Below are 23,168 nucleotides of genomic sequence, written 5' to 3' on the forward strand. Positions count from 1 at the left end.
GGGGTTCACATACCCATCACTGCACCCCCAGCTTCCAGAACCTGAGTCCAGTCATGTCACTCACGGTTTCCAGCCCTGCTGTGCTTTCCCGTCGGGACTCAGGGGCTGATAAGACCCTCTTCTCTTTACCTGTGTTCAGCTGCCATGGAGGGAGGACCAGGTAGAGAGAAGGGTCGCACCTTCATTTCTGCCTTTTGGCTTGTGTGGATAAGGCGTGAGCCAAGAAGCCTGGCTGATTCCCCCTGGCCGCCCTGTCCCTGGCTAGACCCTGGGGGACGGGGCATCTCATCGGTGGCGTTGAGGACACTGTGGCTTGGCCGCAGACCACATGTGCCTCCTGCTTCCCAGCCTGCTCATCCTCTGCGTCTCTCAGGTTCAGACTTACAAGAGAGAGATTTGGCCCAGTGGCTCCTTTTGAGTCATTCCATATAAGTCCCTCCTCCCCACGCTGCAGGGGAGGCAGAAGCTGTTATTTAAAATGGGGATCCTATTACACAGGTGGGGCAGGAGACCCCCTTCCTTGGGGAACTTGGTCAGTGGAATCTGAAAAGTCTCTTGGTGATGATAAGGCTTAAGCCTTTGCTATAGACTGAATTTCTGTGTTCCCTAAAATTCATATGCTGAAGCCTAACCCCCAGTGTGATGGTATTTGGTGGGAACTTTGGGAGATGATTTGGTCATGAGGGTGGAGCTTTCATGAAGAGGATTGTTGTTGTTGTTCAGTTGCTCAGTCGTGTCTGACTCTTTGTGACCCCCATGGACTGCAGCATGCCAGGCTTCCCTGTCCTTCACTATCTCCTGGAGTTTGCTCAAATTCATGTCCGTTGAGTCGGTTATGCTATCTGACCATCTCATCCTCTGCCACCCCCTTCTCCTTTTGCCTTCAGTCTTTCCCAGCATCAGGGTCTTTTCCAGTGAGTCAGCTCTTCACATCAGGTGGCCAAAGTATTGGAGCTTCAGCTTCAGCATCAGTCCTTTCAGTGAATATTCAGGGTTGATTTCCTTTAGGATTGACTGGTTTGATCTTCTTGCTGTCCAAGGAACTCTTCTCCAACACTCTAGCTCAAAATCATCAACTCTTCGGCACTTAGCTTTCCTTATGGTCCCGCTCTCACATTCGTACATGACTACCAGATAAACCACAGCTTTGACTAGATGGATCTTTGTCGGCTAAGTGAAGGGAATCCTTGCCCTTATAAAGGAGACCCCAGAGAGCTCCCTTGCCCCCTTGTGCTGTATGAGGACCCAGTGTGAAGACAGACAACTGGAAGAGGGTTCTCATCAGAACCCGACCCTGTTGGCACCGTGATCTTGAACTTCCAGCCTCTAGAACTGAGAGAAGTAAATTTGTTGTTTTAAAGTCACTGACTGGTTTTTTGTTGTAGGAGCCCGAGTGGACTAAGTCAGTCACTGTAGCAGCTTCCCTGGGCTGCCATCACGGCACCACAAACCCAGGAGAGTGGCTTATAACACAGAAACACGGCGTATCTGGAAGCCAGTTTCAGAGTGGCCGCCGACCTCCCTCTGGAGTGCCCGGGGAGGGTCTGCTCCAGGCACCACTTCTAGCTTCTGGTGATTCCTTGACTGGTGACAGCAGAGCTCCACTCTCGACACTGTGTTGTCCGTGTGTGCGTGCCTGTGTCCACATTCCCCTTTTACAAGGAAGGACACCAGTCAGATTAGACTAGTGGCCTCACCTCCTCCAGGATGACCTCATTTTAACTAATTACATCCGCAATACCCTCTTTCCAAATAAGGTCACATCCTGCGGTGCTGGGGGTTACAGGTTTTAGAGACACAATTCATCCCATTACAGTTACTTTCTTGGCTTGAAAGGTGCTTAAGACTTTGACAGGCAGTGACATGGAAGAAGAGTATTCTTGGGGGCCGAGGGAGGAGGTGGACAACAGGGGTGAATGCATGGGGTTGAGGGTGGGGGGCTTCTGTTTCTCCCAGAGCGGTCAACCACCTTGTACTTGATCTGTGGTTCGCTTTATCCTGCTGAGAAGCTTGTCCCTGGAAAAAGCTTGGGCATTTTAATCACATGTATTACTTTAGATTTATGGGACTTCCCTCTGCCTCTCCAGCTGGACCTAAGGACTCCCCAGATTGCATCTGGGCAGCATAGAGGGGGCTAGAAACATGGTAATTGAATGCCCCATTCACTGATAGGAGATGCTTGACTTCAGCCTACATTTTGTGTTAGCTCTGCAGTCCTGAATTGACCGTCTCTATTGATCAAATGCCCATGGTACTGGGAGCCGAGTTTTCAGGAGTGATGCTGGTGTCATTGGGAGAATTCGCCTGAATGGAGAGTGAGCTGGTCAGTGGAGCGCTTCGATCGCTGTGGGTGGTGGGCCGACATGTGGGTCCCGCCCCGCCACTCACCCGCGGAGTGGATGCACGTGGCTCTGGGCACAGCGCTGTGCTGTCTCCCCAGCCTCCCGGGCTCCTGTGGCCACAGCTTCCCACTTTTCTCCAGGATCCGGCTCTGTCACACCACAGTCACTTGGCCCCATTTTTCCTGCCCTGTTCACTGGCGCTTCCCTGTGGCAGTTTTCCCATGCAACTGGGCTCGACATGGGGCTCAGACCAACCTGGGTTTCAGTGGCAGGCCTCCTCTTGGAGGGCCCTGAACACTCCTGAGTTTCGACTGCTTGACTGTAGAATAATCCCCACTGTGGCACTTTCCTCAGGTGGTCCCTCTTCTGCTCCGTCCTTCTGGGGGTCCCAGGCTACTGTCACAGGCATCACTGAGGCAATGTGTGCTTTCGAACTGCAGGGAGCCCTTTACCAAGACCTTGCAAGGAACTGCAGCATGTTCACTCATCTGTTCTCCAAGAAACTATCTGGTTAACAAAAATCTGTGCATTCACATTTTTTTTTCCTGTCTTAAGCTATGACTGATGTTGTTCATCAGGTGAGTGACTTTTCCAGCATGGCCTTATTGTGTTTGCCAATATTTTTCCGCTTGCTTCTCCTTTTGGAAGTGAGCAAAAGGTTATGGCTCCCTTACAAAATATCTGTAAAATACCATTTTATTGAAAACTTTTAGACATTTGGAAAATTTGCTATTGTAAGTGATCATCCCTGGACATTCCCATTTTGTGAATGTTTTTTTTTAAACCAATGACAGTGGAGCAGGGGTGCCAAAATACAGCTAGTTACACCCTTGATTCTACTATTATTTCCCATGTGGTCCTGCCGTGGCCAGGCTCAGTTTCTCTATCTGTGAAAAAAAAAAAAAAGAAGGTGCTGCTGCTGCTAAGTCGCTTCAGTCGTGTCCGACTCTGTGCGACCCCATAGACGGCAGCCCACCAGGCTCCGCCGTCCCTGGGATTCTCCAGGCAAGAACACTGGAGTGGGTTGCCATTTCCTTCTCCAATGCATGAAAGGGAAAAGTGAAAGTGAAGTCACTCAGTCGTGTCCGACTCTTCGAGACCCCATGGACTGCAGCCTACCAGGCTCTTCGCGACCCCATGGACTGCAGCCTACCAGGCTCCTCCGTCCATGGGATTCTCCAGGCAAGATTACTGGAGTGGGTTGCCATTGCCTTCTCCAGAAAGAAGGTGCTAATGATAGCCAACCCCCCCCCAAAAACCACCTTCCCCACTCAGCTATTGAACACTAAAGTGCCTGGTATTTTGTTATCACCCAGGATAAGCTGGCTTCCTGCCCTGATAGTAAGTAGTCTTTGTTCAAAGGGACCTTCCCCCACACTCATCTGCTCTTATATGTCTCACTCTTTGCAGACCTAGGTCCTCTTGTTTTAATGTGTTAATGGAGTTCTTGTTTCTGTTACATTTAACAACTGGTAGCAAAACACTGAGGAGTAATTTAAAGCTGCTGAGAACTTCACAGGACCCAGAGAGCTCTCCTAGGAGTGGTTGTTTTTATTTTCCTTGTCTGTGGGCATTTTATTGGAGAAAGTAATTTAGTACTTTTTCTTCTAAGAGCGAAGGAGAAAAAGGAACCGGGGACTCGAACAAAAGGGTGCATGCATATTCAATTACTGGCAGTAGTGCTCTTTTATCTCCTGCAAACAGAGGGGTGGATGACCTGCCCAGGAAGCTGGTGGCCTCTTTCCAGATAGGCATCTCCTGTCAAGGTCATCAGGAACAGGAGAGTCCAGTCGGGGTGGGAGTTTATGACTTGACCGTCATTGAGAGTTGAAAATGAACACTTCAAAATAAATTCAGTATAGGAGACAGTCACGCTCATTTAAAGGTAAATTTGGATTGTCCAGGTAATTGAGAGTGTTTTCCTTTTCTTCACAGTAGGAAGAGGTCTCTGGTCTCTCTGGGGCTACTCAGGGGTGCCCCAGGCTATCAGCTGAGAGACTCAGAAGTTCAGGGTTAGGGCCTCGGCCACAATGAGGTTTATCTGCAGTTGGAAAGTTGCCAGGGCGCTGATTAACTTGGGTCATCTATCCGGCTTGCCCTTCGGCCTGTGTTCTTTATTTCACCAAGGCTGAAACCTACAGAGACAGCTCGCTTTAGACTCAGAGGAGATCTGAAAGCTCTGTCTGGCGAGACATCCAGACGTCTGGTGGGGAGGACAGAGGCAGTATCTCGCCCAGCTCCTCAGGCCCATGTCCACTATCCAGAGGATAAACTGGACCAGAGGAGAGATGGGGCGGCTGTAGGCTCTAGAGCATGATCCGTCTGCATTCGGATCCCACCTCTGCCTCTTACTGGTTGTGTGTCCTTGGGCAAGACCTCATCTCTCTGGCCCTCACGTTTCCCCTCCTGCTGGTCTCACAGGAACTGCGTGAGGATGAAATGAAATGATGTCAGATGCCCAGTTAGAAGGATCCTCCGGGGGCATTTCGCGTGCCAGCCTTATCAGGTGGATAATCAATACTGAAAATAGCCACCTCGGCAGCCTTGTAAAATAGCACTTTGATATTTTTGCATTTGCCTTGCAGTACCATGTCCTGTCTGAACATCCGCGTCTCCCCAGAAGGTCAGCATGACCTCATTGTCTGGGACAGATTTCGCCTCGCTCTGTTTTGGTCTTATCATTACTTCTCATTCTGTGCTTTCCAAAACACAGCACCCGTCTTCTTGTTACTGGCTGAACCAACGCTGGGCTCAGTAAGGTCGTGGCAGACAGCTCTGTCCATCACTTTATTTCTGATTAATGGTACCCAGTTAATGGTTTTGTTCACAACAGCAAAGTGCCAGGCTAAAAACCCAGTTTTCTAGGCTCTGTTGGAGACTAGGTGGCCCTAAAGACCAGGTTCCGGCCAGTGTTTTATAAGCAGAAATCTACTGGTTGGGACTTCTGGGAAAAGAGTTTGTTTTCCTGCTGAAGAAGTCCTGCTCCTTTTATCTTTGCTTTTCTCCCTTCTTCCAGGCTGGACTGTGAACGTCACAGGCTGCCTTCCACGGCAGAAGGAGCTTTGGTCTTGAAGTGAAAAAAACAAGTAAAAGTGTTAGCCGCTCAGTCACGTCTGACTCTTGGCAACCCCATGGACTATATGTAGCTCACCAGGTTCCTCTGTCCATAGACTTCTCCAGACAAGAATCCTGGAATGGGGAGTCATTCCCTTCTTCAGGGGATATTCCCAACGCAGGGGTCGAACCCGGGTCTCCTGCATTTGCAGACAGATTCTTTACCGTCTGAGCCACCAGGGAATGCCGTTGTCAAAAGGCCACCCTGGCTCTGGACTAGATGCCTGCAGGTTTCCTAGTTACATGGGAAGAATGAGCCGCTCCTGGGTTGAGCCACTGTGGCTGGATTTCTGTAACAGGCAACCTAATATGGTGATGGGTGTGAGACGCTTGGTTGAGCTCACACTGACATGACTGTGTCAATTTACACGTGTTTCATGTGGCCTTTTTAAAGATGTCTTGGTCACATTCTCTTTCTTGTGCCCGTTTCCTTCCATAATGGCATATCCTGTAGATTTACTTGGGCCTCTTTCTTGAGGCTTTTGGCAAAGACACAGGAAGGGGGAGCGTCCCTGATGATTCAGAGGGTGAAGAATCCACCTGCAATGCAGGAGACACAGGAGACGTGGGTTCGATCCCTGATTCAGGAGGATTCCCTGGAGGAAGAAATGGCAACCTACTCCAGTATTCTTGCCTGAAAAATCCTATGGACAAAGGAGCCTGGCTGGCTACAGTCCACGGGATCACAAAGAGTCAGACATGGCCGTGCACCAAAGACATGGGAGGCTGTGTTCACACAGAAATGCTGCCTCTAGTGGGGAGGGGAAGCATCTGCTTGGGGGTGCAGTGACCTCTCCTCAGGCCAGGACTGCCCATCAAGGCAGAGACTAGCCCCAAAGGATGTGGTACCCAGTCACCCGGAGGGATCAGACTTGGCAGGGTTTTATCAGAGACTCACTTTTATAAATGCCAACTTTGTTCTAGTGAACAAAAGATCCATTGAGGCCTGGAGTTCATGTGGATTAATTACCAATGTAACTTTGGTTTTCTCAATCGTTTTAAGCATTGTCCTTTACTCTTCCTCATCTTTGCCACTTTTTTTTTCTTTCTGTATATCATATAGCATTTTATGAGCCCACGTGACTCAGAGCTTTCTTCCTTTATGTCACAAGTTCCTTTAAAGTAAGAGAATAAGAGACAGACCCTAATGTAGTGGGAAGATTTGGTGTTTTGGATTTCAGTGAGCCTGCACTAAAATCTGAGCTTTACCTAGCAGCTGTGCGATCTTGGTTAATGTCTACGAGCCTTAGTTTTCTCATTAGTAAGGTAAGAATTTTAGTGGAGATTAAATAAAATCATACACATTAAATACTAATGACAGTCTTTGTCTCTGTAGCTGCCCACTTCTTCCTCTCTTATCTTATCCTTGGGAGGCAGTAACTGTCAATCCTTTTAATGGATTCTTTTAGTAATTCCCCTGTCATTTCTAAAGCACATTTGTTGCTACTGGTTAACTGTTGAATTTTAGATAGTATTTATTAACTTCACAATTTGGAAGTTTCACGTTTGCCCCATTGTTTCCATATAGATACACAGGTCCTGCCCTCTACCATCCCAGTACAGTTATTTATAATATTTGATAGCTGGACTCAATGCATGAATATGGCCAGGTAAACAATTTGATGGCTGAGCCAGGTATGTATTAATATTACTATTAGTTATTATCTTTTTCCTGCTAGCTTTTGTTTTCTGTAAAATTAGTGATTTTTTTTTTTACCCATTTGTCACTGTTTATCTACTTATTAGCACAAAATGGGAAAATGATAAATGCTAGTAGGTATATTAAAAGAAAAGAAGAAACATGCCAATTCTTCAGGACAAAGGTCTTCCCTTCTGTTACTTCCTGCCCCCCATTAAACTCTTAAATCAGTTTCTATTCTGGGACCTCAAAAATGAAATTGTGACACAGTGGGCCTAATTTGTTAGTAAATGCCAAAGCCAGTTCCATGTGGCTCTTCTCCATGATGGTGTTGAAAAAATGCCAGTGTTGCAATATCACAGAGTAACTCTGGGTAGATGATTACATGAGGGACTAAGTTAATGGGGCTGAAAATGTCTCATGGCGAAACTTGATCCAAGGGTGAACTTGGGCACCTGGTGGGCTGGGTATACAGCATGTCTCCTGACCTGGCTATTCCGCTGGTCAGCCTCTCTAAATAGCAAGACTGCATTTGTTCATTCAATTAGGCAGTACTGGTGGAGACGGCCAGGCATGGGCTGGACTCTGGAGTGTCTGTAATCAACAAAGCAGATGTGGTCTTTTCCCTCACGGAGTTCATGGTCTTGTGGGACAACACACTATGGCGTGAACTGTTGGTGTGGGGAGTGTTGTGAAAGAAGAAGGCAGGATATGTCACCATCTCCCAAGTCTATCAGTAGTTGAACAGTCTGCCACCTTGTTTGTTCTGCTGATAAGCATTCTCCAAATCCCTTAGTTTCCCTTTCTTTTAACTGTTTTGAAGGCTTATCTGTCTCCTTTCTGCATTGACACGAAAACAGCTGTTGAGTAGAGTGAAACCCGCAAGATCTTACAATCCGTCTTTCTCAGGCTGTAAAATCAACCTCCATCCAGTAAGAAACTTGCTCAGGGAAACAGTGCAGTGGACATGGGGCTGGATACTCCTGTTCCCAGCTGTCCACACTAGGAAGAGGCCCTGAATTCATGTGCTTGCTGCTGTGTCTGAGAAACAGATCACAAAAATCCAGGAGTCACTGTTCCAGTAGAACAGAAGTATGATGACTTTTCAAGGCTGGGACCTACCTACCACTACTGCAAGCTCACATTTAAATCCATCCATAAAAGGCAAGAATTTATAAGGTGCAAACACACTAGGTGAAAGTAGGAGAATTATTTGTTTGGATTAAATGTTCTAGTCTTTGTTTTTAAAATAATATAACAGTTTCTTATTATAAGGCAAAGTGTTGGACTGGGTGACAGTTCTAAGCCCCTTTAACTGTAAAACTTGTGTGACCGTAGATTATCTTATAAAACCCTTTGCCAAGCAATGCTGTCTGCCCGGAGTATGTGGAACTAAGTCTGTATTTTCTAGGAGAAATCTTCAACACCAGTACTCATATGAAATGATACATGTTTGTCAAATTTCACTGTTTTCTTTGCTAGCTATAGATACGTATTCTAAAAGAATGACCAGATAGCTTTTTTTAGATTGAAAGTAATTAGATTCAGTGATTGGGCTTCCCAGGTGGCTCAGTGATAAAAAATCTGCCTGCCAATGCAGGAGACACAGATTCGATTCCTGGGTCAGGAAGATCCTCTGGAGAAGGTAATGGCAACCCACTCCTGTATTCTTGCCTGGAAAATTCCGTGGACAGAGGAGCCTGGTGGGCTATAGTCCATGGGGTTGCAAAGAGTCAGATATGACTGACGGACTAACACTTTCTCCTACTTTATATGTTTATTTTGCACAATGACTTTGAAAATTCCCATTTTCCAGGATTCATTTGAAAATAAAGGGAAGAAACTCTAAAAATAATGAAATTGCCAAATCTATGTTAAACCCGTGAAGATGGAAGAGTTCCTTTACCCCCACCAGGGGAAGTGAAAGTGACAGTGTTAGTTGCTCAGTAAAAGACCCTATAAAATAGTAAATAGAGAAACCAGAATATACTGTAGGACAGGTATTAAAACTACAAAATAAAAGTGAAATAGTAATATCTACAGAAATTTCTTTTGGGTTTGGTAAGATAAACCGAAGGGATAGTTTAGGAATTTAGGAAGGGACAAGAGAGAAACAGATAATGAATAAATATATGAAAACATGCTCAACTTCACAAGTGAAGAGGAAACTGCAAATTAAAACCACAATGAGATACCCGCTAGCAGAAATTTAAATCTGACAGTATCAAGGGTAGGTAAGGATGGGGAACAACCAGACTTACTCACTCAAGTTGGCACAACATTTTTGTTCTAGGGGATGCTATTCAAGTAGCCTACAGTGTGGATAGTGCCCCCTGGAGTTGTGTGGCAGCCTTGAGACCTATGATTGTAACAAGAGATATGGATGATAATGTTTATACTTGTGTTATTTGTAACGACACACAAGCAAACAAAAACTATTCCTAGAAGTAGCTCAAGTAATCATCAGCTATGGAGTAGAAAAATAAACAGTGGTGTATTTACACAATGAAGTACTATACAGCTGTGAAAGCAACTCGCAGATCCAGGCAACATCATGGGTGAATTATACAAAAAAAAAAAAAAAAGTCATAGAAAAAAATATACAGTGTGAGTCCACTCATAAAGAGTTTAAAAGATGTAAAACTAGACAATATGTTGCTTAGATTGAAACAAGTTATATTAGCTTCTCAGATGCTTCATGCTTTTGAACTGTGGTATTGGAGAAGACTCTTGAGAGTCCCTTGAACATCAAGGAGATCAAACCAGTTAATCCTAAAGGAAATCAACCCTGAATATTCACTGGAAGGACAGATGCTGAAGCTGAAGCTCCAATACTTTGGCCAACTGATGCGAAGAACTGACACGTTGGAAAAGACCCTGATGCTGGGAAAGACTGAAGGTAGGAGGGGAAGGGTATGACAGAGGATGAGATGGTTGGATGGCATCACTGACTCGATGGACATGAATTTGAGCAAACTCTGAAAGATAGTGAAGGACAGGGAAGCTTAGTGTGCTGTAGTCCATGGGGTTGCAAAGAGTTGGACATGACTTAGTGACTGAACAACAGCAAGCTTGTCAAATGCCAGGAAATGCCAAATTTCAGCCTTTAAGGCAGACCAGCTGAAATAGAATCTGCATATTAACAAGATCCCAGGTGACGTATAGGCACACTGATGTTGACCTTTACCAAATAGGAAAACCAAAAAAAAAAAGCTAAGTTAAATCTGTGTTAAATTTTAGGTTAACATTAAGTTAAATTAAGAATTTCGTTAAAATTATAAAGAAAAGCAAGTGAGTGATAAACATAAAATTTAGGGTACCAGATACCTGGGGGTGTTGACGGATGAGAGCACATGAGTTGGGGGATACCAAACATGATGAAATGTTCTTGTTCTTACACTGGAAGTGGACACGTGGGTATTTGTTGTATCACGTGTCTTTACCAAGGGATTATAGTCCCTTGAATCTATTTGTCACTTCACTATAGAGTAAAGGGATTATAATCCCTTGATAAAGACTCATGGTACCATAGTGCTGGGAAAGATTGAAGGCAAGAGAAGGGGATGACAGAGGATGAGATGGTTGGATGGTATCACCGACTCAATGGACATGAGTTTGAGTAAACTCTGGGAGTTGGTGATAGACAGGGAGGCCTGGTGTGCTGCAGTCAATGGGGTCACAAAGAGTTGGACACAACTGAGTGACTGAACTGAACTGAACTGAACTGAGTCTTTATCACACAAATATTTACAAATATCTTTTTGTATCTGCGCTGTCTTTGTTTCAGCACTCAGGCTGTTCATTTTGGCACTTGAGCTTTCTCTAGTTGCGGTGCACAGGCTTCTTAGGCTTCTCTTGTTGTGGACCATGGTCTCTAGAACTCAAGGGCTCAGTAGTTGCCACGTGTGGGCTTAGTTGCCCTATGGCATGTGGGATCTTAGTTCCCTGACCATGGATTGAACCCGTATCCTCTGCAGTGGAAGGCAGATTCTCAGCCACTGGACCACCTGGGAAGTCCTTATTTGTGCAAATTTAATAAGCACAATTCAAAAACAGGAAGGAGTGAGAGGAAAGGTTGCAACAATGTGTGACAGCTTCCTAGAAGCGGTGGGCCCTGAGGTTGGCCTAGGAGGATGGGGAGTTTGGCTTTTGTGGAGGGAAGGCCATCCTGGGTCTCCTTTGGGTCAGAGATGCTGTGTGCAAGTCCATGCAGCACAGCGCAGCCCAGCCCAGCCCAGCCCAGCACTCTGGGTTCTGAAGTCAATCTGGTCCCAAGAAGAAAGAGAACACAGGTGGTAGGCTGCTGTTAAGGGGGCAGGTGCTGCTAGCTCCCTCCCAGCTTCTGTCAGTGACTCAGTCCTGGAACTGGAGGACAGCTCTGGGGATGTGTGTTCCCCATTCAGCCCCAGGAGGGTTTCCTGTTTATCCTGTGAGTGCTGTCACTTGAAATATACAAGTATCTGTTGAGCAGGAGCTGTGGGCTGCTAAAGAGATGATGTAGCTTGGGCCGCTCATTTTGCAGAGGTCAGATGACTGGCCTGCTGGGGAGTGGCAGTTGGATCAGGGTGATGCCAGCACTCAGGTCCTCTCATCTTTTCCATACCGTGCTGTCTCCAAGTGGACCTCCAACTTGATGGAATTTTATGAGTGTAATCTGTCCCCACACCGAAGTTGTTTATGTGTTTGTGAAAAATTTAGGAAATACAGAAAATTAGGAAGAAAAAAAATGTGCCCATAATTTCATTTCCCCAAACATCCAGTGTTATCATTTCAGTGTGTTTCCTTCCAGTCTTTTTTCTATGCATTTAAAAACTTACAACTACAGTGGAGTCTAAGGATGCAGTATACTTTCTCTGCATTCTGTCATTATTTCATGCTTTTTGTCATTGAAATGTGGCATACTAAATATGTAAAAAACTATCTTGCTAATGAGTCAGTGTTAGCCAGAATAAAGTGGGAAATGTTCACTGATTGCTGGAGAGATATTTGGGGTGATTAATTCTCTTGTTTTTTTCTTGCCTTGTTGTTGGTGTTTAACTGCTAAGTCTTTGCGACCTCATGCAGCACACCAGCCTCCTCTTTCCTCCACTATCTCCCACAGTTTGCTCAAATTCATGTCCATTGAGTCAGTGATGCTATGTAATCATCTCATCCTCTGCCGTCCCCTTCTCTTTTTGCCTTCCATCTTTCCCAGCATCAGGGTCTTTTCTAAGGTGTCGGCTCTTTGCATCAGGTGGCCAAAGTATTGCATTGAGTGGCCAAAGTATTGGAGCTTCAACTTCAACAACAGGCCTCCCCGCAATGAATAGTCAGGGTTGATTTCCTTTAGGATTGACAGGAGTGATCTCCTTGCTTCCAAGGGACTCTCAAGAGCCTCACAATTTGAAAGCATCAATTCTTCAACACTCAGCTTTCTTTATGGTCCAACTCTCATATCCATTCTTGACTACTGGCTATTGCCTATACCTCATCAATAAACACTCTCATGGTTGTTATTTTGTGCTAAGAGCTTGGGAAACAGATGGGCAGAATGGGTTTCCAGGAGCTCCAGTCTGGAGCATCCATGAATATTATTCTTCTGTCTAGTAAAATGAAAGATGGAGCGTTAACAGCTTCCTGGCTAGGATCTTGCTTCTGAAAGGCAGAGCTGATAATGTCCTGCCTCTGAGCAAAAGCCACAAAGGAATTATCTTTTCCTAAGCCTTTAGTTTTTGTTTTAAGGTTTACCACAAACTTTAGCAATGAAAAAAGAAAAGTGCAGTAACTGGGTCATTCTGACCTAGAACCAACCAAAATACTTCTAATTACTGTGGCAGACAATGATGAATCATACCTAAGCGAGCTTGCTGCCTTTTCAATCGTATGCGCTCATAATCAGACTCATTGTTTTGTTGCCAGTAGAACATTTGCTCCAGCTTGTTTGGGTTTGAGGGAGGAGAGAAGTTTGCAGATCTTCTTAGCAGAGAATCTGCTTGGCTGCACTAGTGTAGTGGGGAGAGGTCTTCGTGTTTATCAGGATTTAAGCTTCCTTAGAGCAGGGCTGTGGCTTAGTCATTTTTCATCATGGCAACACCAATAAAAGCTACCGTTTTCGAGCCCCGACTATGTGCTAGACAGTATGAAACGTGCTTTATGGTCTCTTGGTGTCACTGAAGCCCTCCAACAATTTTATGATATAGATGTTATTATCCTCATTTTGCTGAGAAAACAGGCTCTGGAAAATTGTTGTTTTTCAGTCATTAAGTTGTGTTTGACCCTTTCCAACCCCATGGACTGCAGCACACCAGGCTTCTCTGTCCTTCACTATCTCCCCAAGTTTGCTCAAGCTCTTGTCCGTTGAGTCAGTGATGTTATGTGACCATCTTGTCCTCCGGCACCCCCTTCTCCTCTTGCCCCCAGTCTTTCACAGCATCAGGGTCTTTTCTGGAAAGTTAATTCACTCAAATACCCGGTATATGTAAGCGAGGCATGTTGAATGAGCGAATGAATTATTACTGCAAACTAATGGAAGGGAACCACTGAAGAGAGGACCTAGCCAGTATGAGCCCCAAACTTAAAAGGTTGTTACCACCCAATTATTCTTTTTTTGTTGCTGTTGCAATTTTTAAGCTCCAAATTTGAGTAGCAGTGGAGGAGGGGAGGAGATTTCAATGTAGGCAGATAACATAAGACACGGATGAGGGAATAGGTTTGTAACCAGCCAAAAGATCAGCTTGACATAGTAAAAAAAAAAAGGGAAAAATACTTAAGTGTCAGTCACTATACTAAATATATTATCTGACTTAAAACTCACAGAACCCCTTTGAAGTAAGCCTTGTTATCTCTGTTTAAGGGGGAGGAAAGGATCTCAGAGAGGATGCTGGAGCTTTCTGAGGTCACACAGCAACTGATGAGTGAGGGGCGGGATGGGAACCCAGGCACCGGCTCCATAGCAGCTTTTCCTGTAAACACAAACCAGGAATGGAGATTTCATTAATTATGCTTGAATTTTATTTTGTATTTCATGGGGGCAGCAGGAGGGGGGAAACCCAAATAATACACAGATTTCTTTTATACTAACAAACCCAACAATTGGCTCTGTCCCAGGAAGAGATTCCAGCTCAGTCAGTGCAGGGAAGAGGCCAAGGAGTTGATGAAAGATTTGGGGTTGCCAGAAGGAGCTTGGCGTGACTGGTGTGCAGTTCGATGATGGTGACCAAATTTTCCAAAACAGAATCAACTTGCCGTGTCTGTTTGTGTGCCCCCCCACGCCGCCCCACCCCAAGAATAAGAGAACTCCTGAAAATGTGGTTTGGATGCAGAAATACAGTCACATGGGCAGTTCTGATATAATGAGACAAGTTTCTAAAAATTACTGAGTCATAAAAAATTGCACAATGAAAACTGCAGGAGTTATGGGAAAGTTGGCATTATAGGCACAGAACTAAAAAATTTAATCAATGACACATTGAAAAAAAAAGGTAAATGCCTAATAGAAAAGGGAAGCACAGGGGACTTCCCTGGTGGCCCAGTGGTTAAGAGTCCTTACTTCCAATGCAGGGGGCGTGGGTTCTGCCCCTGCATGTGTGTGTACGCGATCAGTCACTCAGCTGTGTCCGGCTTTTTTCGACCCCCTCAGCTGTGTCCGGCTCTTTGCAACCCCATGGACTGTAGCCCGCCAGGCTCCTCTGTCCATGGGATTTTCTAGGCAAGAATACTGGAGTGGGTTGTCATGCCCTCCTCCAGGGGATCTTCCCGACCCAGAGATCGAACCTGCATCTCCTGTCCCTTCTGCATTGCAGGTGGATTGTTTACCTCCGAGAATGTGGGGAAACCCCTTTGATCCCTGGTCAAGGAGATCCTGCTTGGCCAAAAAAAAAAAGGAGGGGGGGCAGCATAATTCTACATATGAGAAATGGTCAAGAAATACATAAAGGCTGCAATAAATATGGAACTTGACTTAGAAGTGCAAGATGCATGGAGTTTTGTGTGCAGAAGTGCTCATGGGAAGGGTTGGCGATTGTGTTATTGTGAAGGAGAGGAAGGAGAGAGATGTGGAATCATGTGGAAAAGTTCTAACCCTAGAGACGGATGGCTATGGTTCGTCATAGATACTGAGATTGGAGGTGGCTGGTGGTTGTTGGAGGTGTGTGGTTTGGTGTCTTCCTTAAGCAGCTCACTTCAGCTGGGCAGCATTTTTCTGCATTCACCTTAGTGTTTCTTGCCAAGTAAATTACACCAAGGGCACACAAAATGCGCCAAGTTTTCAAGCTGTTCTGTAATTTATTGATCTGTTGGTACAGATCTGTGGTTTAAAAACAAAGAGGTGTAGCAGAACTGACTGATGTGGAAATGTGTGTGGCTCCCATACCTGTGGCTTTTCCATTCAGCTCTCTAGGTAGCCAGGGGTCCCCGCTGGGGACTAAATGCATATGTTCTCCCCACCCAGATTCACATGTTGAAACCTAATCTTTGATGTGATGGTATTGGGAGTTGGGGCCTTGGGGAGGTGATGAGGTCATGCGGGTGGCATCTTCAGGAATGCCATGGATGCCCTTTAAAAAGACCTCCATAAAGCTCCCTCGTCTCTTCTGCCACCTGAGGACATGGTGAGAAGCTGGTCCATCTATGAAGCCAAGAAATGGGATCTCACCAGATACCAAATCTGTTGGCACCTTGGTCTTGGACACCTCCCAGCCTCCAGAATGGAAGAAATAAATGTTTGTTTTCTGAGCCATCCAGTCTATGGTGTTTTTTTTACAGTAACCTCAGAGGACTAAGACCCTCCCTCGGCTCTAAACCATAGGATGGACCAGGGGTCACTTCTAAGATGTCTTCCTCTCTGATTTTTGAGTCTCTCACTGAATGGGCTGGGTGACAAAGTATGCCCATCCCTCCAAATCTCTCAGAGGATAATAATTATAGGTTTTTGTTTTTTTTTAAATCCTTTATATATCCCAGTTTTTTTTCCTCTGGTTGCTTTAGTATCTTTTCTTCTCCTGGATGTTCTTGTCATGCTTCGGTCTTTCTTCAGAGGCCACGTGACCCTTGGATTTTCATGTGTGTTTGAAAAAGAGAAAGTCAGCTGGGAGATTTGCACCCATGGGTGGAGCTTGTGGACTGGCACGGGTTGATTTTTGGGTGCTCAGGACAGCATTTTGGAGGCTTCTAAATACTAGGCTGTGTCTATATTGGTGTCCCTAGTTCTCCTTGGTTGATTCAGTTTAATTGATTTCATGCTTTGCCAGGGGTGCACCACCTGAGTCCTGGAATTCTACATGTGGCTGTTGAGTGGGACGTGGAGGAGCCAAGTGCTCTGTATACAGCATTTCAAAGAAGTCCCCTGTTTTCGGCTAAACCCCGAGTCTGGGTTTCTATAAGGCCAACTAGCTTCCTCTCGTTACTTCCCCTGTATCAGCCACAAATCTTCTCTCCAGTCTGGCTTCTGGAGCTTCATTAAACCTCAACAAAGACAGAAATGCTCAGGTCTCTTAAGGGAGGTCAGGTCCATCACACAACACAAGAGACTTTTGAGGTAGGTTTTGAAGGATGAGTAGGAGTTCATGTCATGAACGAGGTGTAAGGGCCTCCCATGCACACAATGCCGGAGTTGTGAGCAGTCAGCATCAGGCAGTACCAGACCCTCACAGCTGGTACGAGTAGAGCAGATCAAAAGTGATCTAAAAACTCTCAGGGATGGTTTATAAAAGCCAAGGCCTCTTTGTTCATTAGTGGTAGTGACCATGGTCTCCAGGACGTTCTGTTGCACAGGTAGAGACTTTTTGCCTTTTGAAGGTCATCACTTCCAGCCTTTGTGGTCACAAAAAAAAGCCAACACAGTTGGCTGCTAGTTTGGTGAATCTAGGGGCTTCCCTGGTGGCTCAGATGTTGAAGCATCTGCCTGCAATGCAGGAGACCCAGATTCAATCCCTGAGTCAGGAAGACCCCCTGGAGAAGGGAATGGCAACCCACTCGAGTATTCTTGCCTGGAGAATCCCATGGACAGAGGAGCCTGGCAGGCTACAGTTCATGGGGTCGCAAAGAGTTGGACAGCGCTGCCCTACTAACACACACACACGTGGTGCATCTATCCATCCTTGTCACATATAAGGTGGAGGGGATTTGGCCGGGAGGTGGGGTGAACAGAATTTGATATGAAATAGAAAAGAGGGGTTTATGGCAAGGAGATACACTGACACTGAGCATAGATGTGCAGATGTAAACTCGGAAGGAAGGCTCTTCCCAGACATACCCATCAGAGCTGACACTTGGGTGAGCTCTCCTGTGCAGGCACCTCTGTTATTTTCACATCAAAAGCCTATTTTGACAGCAGCAGGAAAACACAGTCAGTTCAAAGGTATGTAATACAGGCCCGATGAAGGCAATTCCTTCTTTGCTAATTTTCTCCTCATGATGATGATAATTTATGTCAGTTTAAAATGAGCAAATTATAGAAAAGATTAAAGAAGCATTAAAAACATCTTGAATTGTTTCACTCTTATCATGGCCTACAGTTCAGTTCAGTTGCTCAGTCATGTCCAATTCTTTGTGACCCTGTGGACTACAGCACGCCAGGCCTCCCTGTCCATCACCAACTCCTAGAGCTAGCTGAAACTCATGTCCATTGGATCGGTGATGCCATCCAACCATCTCATCCTCTGTCGTCCCCTTCTCCTCCTACCTTCAATCTTGCCCAGCATCAGGGTCTTTTGCACTGAGTCAGTTCTTCTCATCAGGTGGCCAAAGTATTGAGTTTCAGCTTCAGCATCAGTCCTTCCAATGAATATTCATTGGCCTATACCATTCATGGCCTATACCGTTAGTATTTCATATGTGCTCTTCACTGTTCTGTGTACCCTCTGCATATTCATTCATGGAATCCACACAACACCCCTAAGAAACTAGTACTTTTATCCCTTCTTTCAGATTGCAGAAACCAAGACACAAAAGGTTAGGGAAGTTGCTCAGGGACAAATGTCCATTAAGTCAGAATTGAAACCCACACCCGGGTCAAACCCAAGGTATCTCTCTCTAGATATGTTGCTCTTGTTGTCTTTGTGACCCCATGGACTGTAGCCCGTCTGGCTCCGCTGTCCATGGGATTTCCCAGGCAAGAATAGTGGAGTGGGTTGCCATTTCCTCCTCCAGGGGAGTCTTCCCAACCCAGGGATTGAACCTGAGTCTCTTACACCTCCTGCATTGGTAGGTGGATTCTTTACCACTGAGCCACCTGGGATGTGGCACCCCGCCCCCCTAGATGTCTCTTTCTATAATAAAATATCATATGCTTTATATGACATATATGTGTATATATGTATTTCTCTCTTTCTATTTCTGTAACAATTTAGAATCTTTTCCTTGCCAAACGGTGCATCCTGAGTGTATCTGTACCATTTAAAAACTTCATTCACAAAGCCACTTCCGTGTGGATTGTTGCTTTGATTACATTAATTAGATCATAAGCAAGGCAGCATTGTTTACATTTTTTAAATTATCTACCTTAAAGCATGAAAATTAATTATCTCGAGAGCTCATAAAATTGAGAAAGATCTTTTTTTCCTGTATCTCTTTACAGTTAAACGTCTAAGAATAGTCTTTACCTTGTTTAAAAAAAACCAAAGCACCTACATACGGTTATTGGAGACTGCATGAAGCCTTCCTTTCCTGTTGGACGTTTCTGTGGTTTTTAACACCGTGACAGACAGGGCTCTGAGTGGTGGACCGTGTAGGCCCTTCAAGCAGGGTCACTTCCTCTTCAGTCCCTGGGGTCCTCAGATGTGATTTCCTCCCCCAGACCCAACCCATGAGAGAAGCCCGGCCAGGGTTTGCGGGAGGATTCCCACAGTATCACTCAAGCAGGGCCACAAGGGGGCGCTGCCCTACCTGTCTGTGAAGACCTGGAGACAGGTGGGTTCTCACCTGCCTTGCTCTGGGCTCAGCCTGGAGGAATAGGTCTGTGACATGGGACTCTTCCTTCCACCCCATCTATGGTTGTTTTGAACACTGAGCCTCCAAGCAGCTGAGAACTCTCGTTGCTGTCTGAGACACCAACAAGAATAATCCCGTCTTTTGGGCTTCATCACAAAAGGCAGATGACGTGACACCCCTTGGGTCCTGGCCAAGTCACCTTGTCTAGCAAATAGAAAACCCTGGAAAGAAGATAAAAATCAAAGTTAAAGGGATCTGGCACATATGGAGGGGGGCACCCATGACTTCTTGTCTTCCCCCTTTCCAGTTAGGATTTGACCAGGATTCCCCAATTTCCAAGCATCAGTTGCAACAGGAATGTGTAGGAAGATGTAAAGGAGAGCTGGTGTTTTCCATGATGTCCAGAGGCGTAGAAATGACTTTAGAAGAGAAGTCTGAAAATGAGCCTCTGTGACTCTCGGGGGAAACTTCTTCTGGGCGGGTGTGTCCCTTGCTGTGTGTCCCCAGCTGGAGGCAGCTCTTTGGAGGGGCGCATGCCTCCCGGGGTCGGGGCCACACGTGCGGTCCTCCGGGGGCCACGCGGGCTGCCTGGTTCCCCGGGTCAGAGCCTGTGCACTTCCCTGACCCTTTGTTCTCTGCGCAAGAAGACGTGGTTCCACGCCAAGTACAAAACTTTCATGTTTGACAAGACTGGGTTTAACTGCTGGTGGTTAGACCAACAGATTGGTATGTACCTGCGTGGAGAGCACTCTGACCCAGCAAAACACTTCAGTGCTAAGAAGATGGAAAACCGTGGCATTTGCCATCTGACCCAGCAGGAGCCTGGGGCAGATAGAGCTCAACTTGGAAAGTCTGCTGCCGCGTTTTCTTTTTTTCCCCTCCTGGTTGTTGTTGTAGCCCCGGGAGCAGATACTGCCTTTGAAACCTTCCCGTGGGCTGGCTTGGCCCGCCTCCGCCTCCCCGGGCAGGGGCTGGGGAACCAGGGTGTCAGGCAGCCTAAATACTTGGCACTGTTCTCTGGGGCATCGAGGGCTCCTTGCACGATCAAAGGCACAGCCCGGGAGGCGGGGGCTCAGCAAGCGCTTGCCCTCCACTGGGCTCAGCCTGCTCCTGGCTGGGTGCTTTCTGACTGCCTGCAATGACCAGCTTCTTGTAAGGTACGGTGTGTTCAATGTTGGGAGTGGAGCGCCCGCTTTTGGGGGGGGGTGTTGGAGAGGTGGGCCCTGGTTTTCTAGCCTATGAATAAGATGGCCCTGGCCTGTGTCAAGCAGAAAAATGGCAAAGTGTTTGCCTTTTCAGTAAGCCGAGTGAATCCGCTTGATGCATTTGTTTCCTGATTTTTTTTTCTGTTGGAAATCTGAAGGGATTGGAGCTATTTAGTTTTGCACAAGGTGGACCCAAAGCGGCAGGGAGTCGGACTGTAATTGCTAAGGAAGTGAGCTGCACTCTGTGGATCCTGCCTGGTGGGTTCTGGAAAGAGGTTTTTTTTTTTCTTGTAGTTTCTTCCTCCCTGCAAATCTTCCCTGGCTTTATTCTGAAGGTGCTTCTCTCCCCTTTCAGTTCCCCCAGCAGCCAGGGGGTGGGGACATCGCGTTGGCTTTGTGGCTCCTTTCCAGAGCGTTTAAGGAAGGTCCCAGAGGGAGCGCCACCTGGCATTATGTGGACAGATGTCTGGATAGCATGGTGCTGCAGTGTTTTTGGGGGGGAAGGACCAGCCCCGGTTATAGAAACAGCAGATTAGACAGAAGTCAAACCCTCAGCCTGCTTTTCTTCCTTAAACAACACCTGTGGAGTTTATGAGTTCCTCGACGGAAAATCACAGAAATCTGCATGAGAATGGTGTTTCCTGCCAGGAAGACCTCAAAGAGTTTATAGGATGCCATCCTGCAGCCTGAATGTGTTTATGGCCATATCATATATACGAGGCTGACTCTGCCTACGCTCCTTGAGCGTCACGCCCACTTCTCCTCCTGGAGGGCCCACCAAGCACGTGGAAAATGTCGTCTTGAGAGGCCTTTGCTTTTGGTTTTGTTTTCCGAAACTTTGGGCTCATCAGAGAAAAGTCGTCATTCTTGTGTGTTGGCTGAAAGATTCTTAGCTTTTGCTTTAGGGATGAGGGAGGAGGAAGGAACAGGGATCCGTGGCAGCTCAGATCTGAGCTAGAGTCTGGAGTGCTGACTCTGGGTGGGGCCGGGTCAGTTACCTTCCGAGAGGCCCTGAGGTCAGCAGGGATTCTGGGAGAGGGCCGCATCTCAGAAAGGGCCACGTGGGAGGGTCTGAGGTCCTCAGGCGTGCTTTGGGTGCGACTCAGAGCGGAGGCAGATGGCAGAGGGAGCGGAAGACCAGCCTCTCGGAGGTCACGGATGGGTTTTCTCTCTCGCCAACTTGAACCCCAGTCTGGACTCCAGGGCACGGCCGCTTTCTTCTCTGCCGTGGTGCCCTCTCCACGCGAGGCTAAAGGAGACCAAGGGCAGAGACACGTGGGTACCGGACCCACTTTGCAAGTAGCTTGGCAGATGCTTGTGAGGGAACAGACTGGGAGCAGGGGATAGCTGGAGGGTGCACCGAGCTCCTCGGACATCCCCCGCCTCCGTCCTCCAGCACTGTGATGGCGACATCACCACCGCCTCCTCCTCTTTCTCAGCCCCATCTCCCCCTCATTCGGCCTCCACGTGAGCCAGGCTTTGTGCCCTCTTGAAGTGAAGTGAAGTCGCTCAGTCGTGTCCGACTCTTTGCGACCCCATGGACTGTAGCCCACCAGGCTCCTCTGTCCATGGGATTTTCCAGGCAAGAATACTGGAGTGAGTTGCCATTTCCTTCTCCAGGAGATCTTCCCAACCCAGGGATCAAACCCGGGTCTCCCACATTGCAGGCAGAGCCACCAGGCCTTACCCTCTGAGCCACCTTTCAGGCTGCGCCCTCTGGGGTCTCAACATAACTCATTATTCTCCTACATTCCTCCTTAGGAAGCTTAGGCAATCTCTCTCCCATGCAGTCTGTTCCAGCCAGCTTACAGTCCTTGCCTGACTCTGCAGGGTTAAATCTGACCGTATTCGCAGGGGTCAGTCTACACTGGCCCTCGTCACCCTCTTACACCCGTGCTCCAGCATCTGGAAGGACCTGCATCACCAGTCACACGTGGGTGTCAACCCCCCCGGGGTCCCGCCTGTGTGTGTTGCCCCCTCCTGCCTGAATGCCCTTCCTTCTCTCCGGCTGGCAAACCTGTGCTCATCCCCGGACTCAGCTCTTCCGGGAGTCGCCCTGAGACTGATCTGAGCCAGAACCTCCCCTCCTATCTCGTTTAGGCAAGCTGCCCTCTTGCCTAAATCCCTGCTGAGGCAAGGGTCACACGGCCTTGTTTACCTGCACTCTCCTCTCTACCTACAAGTTTCTGCAGGTCAGGGACTCTGTGGCTTTCACTTTCACCCTGAGCTCCAAGGGGGAATGAAATGTTTCTGCTGTGAATCCAAATTAGACTCTTGAAGTGTTGCAGGTCAAACCACAAATCTAAGAGGGAGGTTCTCTGCTTCTCACGCTGGAGGCAGAGAACAGACACGGAGTTGTTGATCAGTGGCTTAGAACAGACCCAGCTGTCTGACCTCGGGCCTGAGACCTTCCAGACCTCTGGCTGCGTCTTCTCTTTGAGCCCGGGAGTGGCCCCGGATGGAGGGTGGGCCTCTCTCCCCGGCCACCTGGTGGTAATGAGCAGAGTTGATGGCTGCTCCTTCGGCGGACCTGCTCCCAAGAACGTGTTCTGGGCTCTGTGGGCAGCGAGTGAACGTGGTTGCCCCCTGCAGCAGTTGGAGCTTGCGCGGGGGTGGGGAAGGCAAACAGACTCTGTGTGGGTTTGTGAGGGAGAAACTCTGATCCTGGTGAGAGGGCCGGGGGGTGGGAGGCAGAAGGGGGAGCCGTGACCCTTGGCCTTGGTGTCGACTGAGGGAAGATCAGGCACAAACAGGGCCCCCGGGGCAGGAGAGTGTTCACGAGGAAAGAACAGAAGTGTACGTCGCGTGCTTGGATGCTCACAGGAAGGGCTCCCCTCTGACCCTGTTTGGAATAGAAGATAACCAGGTGAGTTCAGGTAACACCTGGGGCAGAGACCATGAGTGAAAGTGAAAGTTGCTCAGTCGTGTCCGACTCTTTGCGACCCCGTGGACTATACAGTC

The 23,168-nt window shown here is 47.3% G+C and overlaps 1 protein-coding gene across 9 annotated transcripts in view; it reads left to right on the plus strand.

Moving 5' to 3' along the window:
- Positions 1–23,168, plus strand: part of GREB1 (growth regulating estrogen receptor binding 1) — a 127,333-nt gene that overhangs the window by 25,509 nt on the left and 78,656 nt on the right. For 2 of the 9 annotated variants that reach the window (XR_014083710.1, XM_081596545.1), the window contains exon 1: positions 19,701–20,159. The exons of 4 other annotated variants lie outside the window; for them this stretch is intronic. The gene's annotated coding sequence lies outside the window, so the exon portion shown is untranslated. Of the gene's footprint in view, positions 1–19,700; positions 20,160–22,903; positions 23,074–23,168 lie in introns of those variants that run through there. 3 more of the 9 variants (XM_081596552.1, XM_081596548.1, XM_081596547.1) reach the window with 3 other exon arrangements.

Source organism: Giraffa tippelskirchi, chromosome 4 (assembly GCF_054371585.1).
Source record: "Giraffa tippelskirchi isolate mGirTip1 chromosome 4, T2T-mGirTip1v1.2.pri, whole genome shotgun sequence".
NCBI classification, from domain to species: domain Eukaryota; kingdom Metazoa; phylum Chordata; class Mammalia; order Artiodactyla; family Giraffidae; genus Giraffa; species Giraffa tippelskirchi.